The following is a 7,347-nucleotide window of genomic DNA, read 5'->3' as shown; positions in this document are numbered from 1 at the left end:
GTTTTGTGAGAAATGTGCAAAATTTAGCAAAAAAGGAGTAAAAAAAAAACGTTTTCAGTTGGGGACGGAAACCGGTTGTCGGGGGGCTGGCCCCTTGGGGCCCAGCCGTGGGGCCCGCCTAATTTTACACTTGAAGGGGTCTCCCCGGCGCCCCAAGTCATGCGAAAAACCGGGCGAAAGGGAAAAACCGGGATCCCCCGGGTTTTCGCAAGGGGGGGCCCCGAAAAAGGGCGGAAACCGAAAAAATTTTAGATCCTCCAAGATTTTCTATTTTGAAGATTTTTTCCCTTCATGATAATTTTTCCCTTATAAATGCCCTCAAGCTTCAAAAAAACGAGAGTTTTTTTTTCAAAATAATTGGGGAGATAAAAAGCGAGTATTTCAATTCCAAGGAGTTGAAGAAGGTTTTTGAGCTCAAAACGACAAATTAAACCCTACGGGTTTTATTTGCTTTATTTTTTTTTCAAATTTTTTCCCCTTCGTTGCTTTTTTCTCAGGGAACAAACTCATGGTTTTTGGAGTTTATAACGACTTTGGTTATACACTTCCAGTTTCTTCCCTAAATAATCTTGATCCGCATGATTGAGTGACAAAATCTTGTATGATTTAATTAATTCTTCATAAGTGAAAATTCTACAGTTAGATCCCCTGTAATTTATAGTTAGATTCCCAAAAAAGGGCATTGTTAATTGAGAGTGGGGACATTTAAAGGGGTCTTAGGAGTTTTTTGGAGTTACGTTTTGGGTTTGAAACCCTAATCTTGTAATCCGTTTGTATCACATGATCATAAGCTAGACCGGCATAACGGGATTGTGCTCCCTTTCCAACCGAAGAGGAAGTTTAAGCTCGAAGAGCAGTTCAAACAATTTTTGAACATGTTTTGTAAGGTCCATACTAACATTCCTCTAGTTGAATCGGTGCAGGAAATACCCAAGTATGCAAAGCTACTAAGGGAGACGGTGATGAGAAAGAAAAAGGCGACTAAAGTTGACCTTAAGCTACCGCATCATTGCAGCGAGATCATCCAAAAAGAAAGTGCAGTGAAGCAGAGAGATCCGGGCTAGTTCATTATTAGATGTCGGATTGGAGAAGGGAAAGTTGACAAGGCCTTGTGCGATCTAGGGTCATCCATCAATCTTATGCCACTGAAGTACTACGAAAAGCTCAACATTGGGCCACTCAAAAATTCAGACGTGACACTAAGGTTGGCCGACAATTCGTCCATCAAAACAGTAGGTATGATTGAGGATGTCTTAGTGAAAATTGACGATTTCATTTTCCCTGCCGATTTTATTGTGCTTGATATAAAAGTAGACAAAAATGTTCATCTAATCCTAGGCAGAGATTTTCTAGCCACTTGCAAAGCTTTGATTGATGTAGGTCGTGGTGAGATCACAATTAGCGATAATTACAGTCGCTCCACCTACAAGATCGAGAGCGAGATACTTAAGTTTGAGGAGGCAAGGCCGGCGGAGATGGAACGACAGTGCAGGGCAATCATGGTCATGGACTTGACAAAGTCCCAAGATCCATTCGAAGTGGAGGATCCTTCTACCTCCACAATTTATATTATCAACAAGGTAAGTTCTTCTCCTAAAAAGGGCGAACCTAACTCTTCTATACTGGTGTAGGTATAATTGTTGTTACATTTGAGAAGGTACCTAATATTTATTGGGCGTTTAATTTCTGGATATATGACACATTTTTTAATACTACGAAATAGAAAGTAATCGAAATTATCTTTGTGTATAATATTTATTTTTATATAAAAAAAAAACTTTGCTCCAAAATCATGAAAGAGATTTTCATACTTATATAGACATGAAATAAATTAATGTTGGTGCATCGCACAAGTATATAGGAACAAAAGGGTACATATGTATAGTTAAATGTGTAGTAATATGTAAGTTATAAATTACTACTAATAAATTAGTAAATCATGTGCACGAAATGTGAAAAACATTCCTAGATTGAGTCGATACTGATGTAGGTCGATACAGGTGTAGGTATGGTTGTCGATACATTCGAGATAGTACTTAATATATATTGGGCGTTTAATTTCCAGATACGACACATCTGTTAATATGAAATAAAAAGTAATTTAAATTATAATTATATTTAGTATTTAGTTTTACATAAAAAAAAACTATGCTCTAGCAACATGAAAAAGATTCTAGCACTTATATAGACTGGGAATAAATTAATGTTCGTGCATCGCACGGTTAACTGGAAACAAATAGGTATGTTTAATTAGATGTGCTGTAATAGTTATATGTATAACTAGATGTGTTGTAATATGTAAATTATAGATCAATACTCCCTCTATTCCCTCATAGCCGAGGCGGAACTTTTTGGCATGAAGTTTAAGAAATAAATGTTTAGCGTGTTAAGTAGATAGACAAAAAGAGTAAGAGAAAGATAAAAATAGAGAGAATATAAAAGAAAGTGAAAAAAGTAGATAGAATAAACTACGAGAGAGTAAAGTAACAATGAGAAAAAGTGTTTATTTTTACTATATATTGAAATGACTCAACTACAAGGAAACTTTCCAAATTGGAGAATGACTCAATTAAGAGGGAACAAAGGGAGTATATAAGTATACCATGCGCAAAAAATGTGAATCGATACTGGTGTAGGTATAGTTGTCGATACATTCGAGATAGTACCTAATATTTATTGGGCGTTTAATTTCTTGATATGAAACATTTTTTAATACAAAATAGAAAGTAATTGAAATTATAATTGTATATAATATTTAATTTTATACAAAAAGACTACTCTCCTAAAATATGAAAAAAGATTTTCATACTTATATAGACATGAATAAATTAATGTTGGTGCATCGCACAAGTATATAGAAACAAAGAGGTGTGTATAATTAAATGTGATGTAATAGTTATATGTATAATTAAAAATTAATATATTAGTTAATCATGCGCACGAAATGTGGAAAACATTCATGCATTTAATATTAACAGGTCGATACAGGTGTAGGTATGATTGTCGATACATTCGAGATAGTACTTAATATATATTGGGCGTTTAATTTCCATATACGACGCATCTGTTAATATGAAATAAAAAGTAACCTAAATTATAGTTGTATTTTATATTTATTTATACAAAAAAAAGTATGCTCTAGAAACATGAATAAGATTCTTGCACATATATATACATATACATGTAATAAATTAATGTTCGTGCATTGCACGAATATGCAAAAACGAAATGTGGGTTTAATAGATGTGTTGTAATAGTTATATGTATATATTGATATGGGTGCGTTAGGGTGACACTACTCTTAAAGTGACAACGTGACAACTAGTAACATGTAATCTGCAATACATATGCAAGCAATATGTGATACTTAGGCAAGCAATTCGGCATATGGTTCCGAACAATATGAGATACGAAATCAAAGCATTATGGTGACACCATAGTTAAAGTGACAATCTAGGCAAGTAATTTGCGATACATCGGCAAGCATTCTGCGATACATAGACAAGCAACTCGGCATATGGTTTCAAGCAATCTGCGATATGAAATCAAAGATAAACAAACAATCTACGATACATAGGTAAGCAAGTCTGCCACGTGGCAGGCTAAGGTTGAATCTGCTCCTAAATCTAATAGATGTTCTTGGTGGTACAATGTCATCTTAAATGGTGTTGTCATTTAATACAATATGTTAGTAATATGTAAATAAATTAATATATTAGTTAATCATGAAAGAAAAATGTGAAACAGATTCTCGCATTTAATATTGAGCATTTAATATTGATTGGTCGATTCTAGTGTAGGTATAAATGACAATACATTCATGGTAGTACATAATATTTGTCGGGCATTTAATCTGACCCATCTCTTTATATAAAATAAATTGTAATCGAAATTAAAATTGTATATAAAATTTATTTTTATATACACAAACTACGCACTAAAAAGTGTAAAATGATTCTCCACTTATATTCACATAGAATAAATTAATGGTCGTGCATCGGACGAGTAGGTGGAAATATGCTTAATTAGATATGTTGTAATAGTTATATTTATAGGGTAGCGATCAAATCTAAACTCATATATTGTACAAACTCCAAACTTTCAACATAGTATCAACACAACGTCAACATAATATCAACAGTGTAAAATTTCAAGATTTTGATGTCAACACAATATCAATACAATATTAACACAATTTCAACACAGCATCGACAGTTGACATTGTGTTACATTTTTTGTTGCTATTATTTTATCATCTGTTGATATTTTCTAACGGTCCAGATCAAAGTTTGGAGTTTGTACAATATTAGAGTTTGCATTTGATCACATTCCTATATTTATAATTAGATGTTTTGTAATATATAGTAAATTATAAAGTACTCCCTCTGTCCCGCTCAAGATGTCCACATTCTTGAGGCACGAGATTTTCGGAGGAGTTGTTAGGTGGAGTAAGTAAAGAGAAAAAATAATTGAATATTTTAAATAAGGAGAGAGGAGAGAGTGATTTATTTCCAAATATAGAAAGTGGAAAGGACTAAAAAGGAAATGTGAACATCTTGAGTGGGATGGAGGGAGTAATATCTTAGCAAATCATGCGCAAAGATGTGAAAAAGATACTTGCACTTAAAATTGACAGGTAGATAGTGATGTAGGTCGATACTGGTGTAGGTATGATTGTCGATACATTCGAAGTAGTAACTAATATTTATCGAGCGTTTAATTTTTAGATATGACTCATCTGTTAATATGAAATAAGATATATTCCAAATTATAATTGTATAGAATATTTATTTGAATATAAAAAACTACGCGCTGAAAACTTGAAAAAATTCTCACACTTATATCGATAACGAATAAAGTAATATTCATGCATTGCATGAGTATGCGGAAACAAGAATGTATGTATAATTAGTTGTGTTATAATGGTTATATTTATTTTGGTTTTTAATAAATTTATTATAAATGTATATGCATATATTTATTAACTTAATTTTTGTCTAATGATATTATTTCTTTTAAATGATTAATTGGTACTATGAAGTTACATAGATAAAAGGGATTTTGGAGTAAATAATAAAAGTACTAATAAATTGATATTTCATTCGTCCTACAATAAGAGTCATATTTTACTTTTATCATTAATGATAAGTAAATCTCACATTCCACTAACTCAATTTACTCACATTTTATTTTAAAACCATTATAAAAATGTGGGTCATATATTCCACCAACTTTTTCAACCCATTATTCTTTGCATTTCTTAAAACTCGTGTCACACCAAATATGATTTCTATTGTGGAACGGAAGGAGTATAATTATATAATTTAATTTATAAATAAATTAATAGTTATGCATTGCACGAGTATGTGAAATCAAAAAGGTGTGTGCAGTAGATATACATACTTTAGTTTAATTCCAGATGTATTATCACAAACAATGTTAGTGCGTATTATTTTTTACCATGCTAAATTATTATTGCACGCATATTCTTTCTCCACTGATAATACTTCAATCATATTTTCTTTCTATACCTCTTATGTTTTATCAATTTCGTATTAAAACTCATGACATTTCTAAAGTCTCATTTTATAGGACGGAGGGAGTATTATTTTTTGTTCCATGTAGTATTTTTATAGTTTATTTTTTTATTATTATTTTACACCACATTGTAATATATAAATTATATATTATTATCCAAATGCGCGAAAAATGTGAAAAAATTATCACATTTAAAATCAACTGATTGATACTAATGTAGGTCAATACTACGCTGTGTAGGCATAGTGTTGTTGATACATTTGATATAGTACCAGATATAACGCATCTATTAATATGAAATAAAAAGTAGTCGAAATTATAATCATATATAATATTATTTTTATATAAAAAAAACTATGCTCCTAAAACATGAAAATTATTCTCGCACTTATATAAACATGGAATAATTTAATGTTCGTGCATCACACAAGTACGTGGAAACAAAAATGTATGTATAATTAAATGTGTGTAATTGGTATATTTATAATTAAATGTGTAGTAATATGTAAATTATAAATTAATATATTAGTAAATCATGCGCACGAAATGTGAATAACATTTCTGCACTTAATATTAACAGGTTGATACCAATGTAGTTCGATACTGATGTAGGTCGATACTGTAGGTATGATTGTCGATACATTCGAGATAGTACCTAATATATGTTGGGTTTTTAATTTTAGATACGACACATATGTATATGTGAAATAAAAAGTAATCAAAATTATAATTGTATATATTATTTATTTTTTTTAAAAAAAAACTATGCTTTAGAAACATGAAAAATATTCTCGCACTTATATAAACAAGGAATAAATTAATGTGCGTGTATCGCACGAGTATGTGGAAACAAAAATGTATGTGTAATTAGATTTATTGTAGTAGTTATAAATATAATTTGATGTGTTGTAATATGTAAATTATAAATTACTAATATATTAGTAAACTATGCGCAAAAAATGTGAAAGAGATTCTCGCATTTAATATTGACAGGTTGCAAAAAATGTGAAAGAGATTCTCGCATTTAATATTGACGAGCGCAAAAAATGTGAGAGAAATTTAAAATGCTTAATTAGATTCTCGCAATTAATATACTAGTGTATGTATAATTGTGGACCTCCCAAAATTACAAAATGAAACTATTTTTTGTGGACGGAGGAAGTATTTTACCAAGGTGTCAAGAACTCCAAATCATGGCTCGCACATCGCCATATGGACCGCGCTCAATAAACTTGAAGCCTTCCACTCTAAATGGTAGGAGACCATATTCCACTATCTTTTTCCACCTATTTTTATTATATTTCTCAAAACTCGTGTCAAATTCAACCGGGACTTCTAACACTGATGAAGGAAGTAGCAATATCACCCCTTTACTTCTTATCAAATGAGTAACGCACCCACTAGAGAGAAAAAATTTCCTTGAATAGTACTAGTAGTAGTAGTATTTATCTATTTTTAAGAGGCGTTCCAAAATAACAAATTTGGTCTATTTTTAAGGGCGGATGGAATACAATATAGGAGTATATTACATGCTTTATTTAATTAAAAATAGCATTCTTGTTAAGTTTTACAAAAACTAATCATTTGACGGAGCGATCACCTAAGCCATCACATACTCCATTTCCTACTACGCTGATAAATTATTGTCATGTGTATACCATTAGGGCTTGATTGGTAGCTCTTAAAAACCCGTAAAACCCCAAAAAAGCCCAAAAAGCCATCCTTTTTACTGACTTATCTTCTGTTTGGTAGATCTTGAATTAGTCGGCAAACCCGGAAGAAAAATGTCAGATCTTTGACAAATTCATA

Source organism: Salvia hispanica, chromosome 4, assembly GCF_023119035.1.
Source record: "Salvia hispanica cultivar TCC Black 2014 chromosome 4, UniMelb_Shisp_WGS_1.0, whole genome shotgun sequence".
NCBI lineage: Eukaryota > Viridiplantae > Streptophyta > Magnoliopsida > Lamiales > Lamiaceae > Salvia > Salvia hispanica.
Note: the sequence above shows the minus strand (reverse complement) of the source record.